The sequence below is a fragment of the Nematolebias whitei genome, chromosome 19 (genome assembly GCF_014905685.2).
Source record: "Nematolebias whitei isolate Nwh7 chromosome 19, NemWhi1, whole genome shotgun sequence".
Classification (NCBI taxonomy): domain Eukaryota; kingdom Metazoa; phylum Chordata; class Actinopteri; order Cyprinodontiformes; family Rivulidae; genus Nematolebias; species Nematolebias whitei.
The window spans coordinates 9,105,809-9,108,375 of NC_056516.1; the positions used below are offsets into that span (position 1 = coordinate 9,105,809).

General features: G+C 31.7%; 1 protein-coding gene across 1 annotated transcript in view; it reads right to left on the minus strand.

Moving 5' to 3' along the window:
* LOC119425889 (progranulin-like) overlaps window positions 1-2,567 on the minus strand; it is a 5,438-nt gene that overhangs the window by 1,520 nt on the left and 1,351 nt on the right. The gene's annotated exons all lie outside the window — the stretch shown is intronic.

Genomic DNA, 2,567 nt, shown 5'->3' on the forward strand with positions numbered 1-2,567 from the left:
TTTTAAGGTGTTGTATGTTGAGTTGTATGTTTTAAGATGTTGTATGTAGAGTTGTATGTTTTAAGATGCTGTATGTAGAGTTGTACGTTTTAAGATGTATGTTGAGTTGTATATTTTAAGGTGCTGTATGTTGCATTGTATGTTTTAAGGTGCTGTATGTTGCATTGTATGTTTTAAGGTGTTGTATGTTGAGTTGTATGTTTTAAGATGTTGTATGTTGAGTTATATGTTTTAAGATGTTGTATGTAGAGTTGTACATTTTAAGATGTTGTATGTTTTAAGATGTTGTATGTTGTATTGTATGTTTTAAGGTGTTGTATGTAGAGTTGTATGTTTTAAGATGCTGGTTGTATGTTGTATTGTATGTTTTAAGATGTTGTATGTAGAGTTGTACATTTTAAGATGTTGTATGTTGAGTTGTATGTTTTAAGATGTTGTATGTTGAGTTGTATGTTTTAAGATGTTGTATGTTGAGTTGTATGTTTTAAGATGTTGTATGTTGAGTTGTATGTTTTAAGGTGTTGTATGTTGTATTGTATGTTTTAAGGTGTTGTATGTTGTGTTGTATGTTTTAAGATGCTGTATGTTGAGTTGTATGTTTTAAGATGTTGTATGTTGAGTTGTATGTTTTAAGGTGCTGTATGTTGTATTGTATGTTTTATGGTGTTGTATGTTGAGTTGTATGTTTTAAGATGTTGTATGTTGAGTTATATGTTTTAAGATGTTGTATGTAGAGTTGTACATTTTAAGATGTTGTATGTAGAGTTGTATGTTTTAAGGTGTTGTATGTTGTATTGTATGTTTTAAGATGTTGTATGTAGAGTTGTACATTTTAAGATGTTGTATGTTGAGTTGTATGTTTTAAGGTGCTGTATGTTGTATTGTATGTTTTATGGTGTTGTATGTTGAGTTGTATGTTTTAAGATGTTGTATGTTGAGTTGTATGTTTTAAGATGTATGTTTTAAGATATTGTATGTTGAGTTGTATGTTTTAAGATGTTGTATGTTTTAAGATATTGTATGTTGAGTTGTATGTTTTAAGATGTTGAATGTTTTCAGATGTTGTATGTTGTATTGTATGTTTTAAGGTGTTTTCAAAAAGCATTTAAGGTGTTGTATGTTGAGTTGTATGTTTTAAGGTGTTGTATGTTTTAAGATATTGTATGTTGAGTTGTATGTTTTAAGCAGTGGTGGGATGTAACTAAGTACAAATACTTCGTTACTGTACTTAAGTACATTTTTCATGTATCTGTACTTTACTTAAGTAGAGTTAAATGCGGGTACTTTATACTTTTACTCCACTACATTTTGCATCAAGTATCTGTACTTTCTACTATACTACATTTCTATAATGCTTTGCATTACAAGTTACATTCGCATTGTGCTTTTTTATTTGTTTGTTACTTTGAAAGTAACCAATGGTGTGAGGGGAGCTGGTCCATTGAATCACTGCAAAGTGGACAGGTAACGTTAGGCCCGTCTTCAAGAAGAGCTGGACCAATGACATATATTCTGGTATTCACGTCATTGAGCTGGGAGCACCCACAGTACTACTAACACACCCAAAATATATTCCACTGCAAGAGAGTCAGCCAGAAGATATGCTCCATCCATGGCCTTATTGAAAGACTGCTCAGTACAACAGGACAGATTCTCTCTCCCAAAACAGCCAGACTGGACTTAAAAAACTTTGAAAACCAACTTCTTCTGAACTTGAACAAGAAATTATTGCTGCAATATTAAAATGTGTCAGTTCATGGGATGTTAGGACAAGGGACAAGAGATGTCTCCAAATGGCTCGACACTCGGGTACAAGTTTTGAAAATGGTGTCAGGAAGTTAAAATATTGTTCAGTATTGACCCATTACAAGGTTGAATAGACAGTATTTTAACTAGAGTTGATGACAAACTGGAGTTGAAATGATCAGAGCCTGTTCCTTTGTTAGTTGTGTCTAATGCTCCTTTTTTCAGGCAGACATCTTTTACTTAAATGTGTTTACTGCAGTTAAAATGACACATTGGTTTTGCTTTGTGTTAAATAAAAACTTTCAAAGGCATAATCATTCCTCTTTCTTATTTTGCTTAATGGCATTTAACTCTGCAGGTCATCCCTGAAATTCTGACGCACAGAATCACAAGTCCAAGTGTGAACTGTGTCACAGAGTAAACAATAAAAACATGTATTATCTGCAGCATTGTTCATTAAAATGACTCAACACTATTAATGTATTACAGAAAATATACATACGGTACGCAGACTTAAAGATATTGTAGACCACTGCATTATGTAATACATTCAGGAAGTACTTTTACTTTTAATACTTTAAGTATTTTAAAAGCAAGTACTTATTTACTTTTACTTAAGTAAAAATGTTAATGTGGTACTTCTACTCTTACTAGAGTACATTTTTGTCTGTTTATTTGTACTTTTACTTAAGTACAGTGTTTGAGTACTTTCTCCACCACTGGTTTTAAGATGTATGTTTAAAGATGTTGTATGTTGAGTTGTATGTTTTAAGGTGTTGTATGTTGAGTTGTATGTTTTAAGATGTTGTATGTTGAGTTGT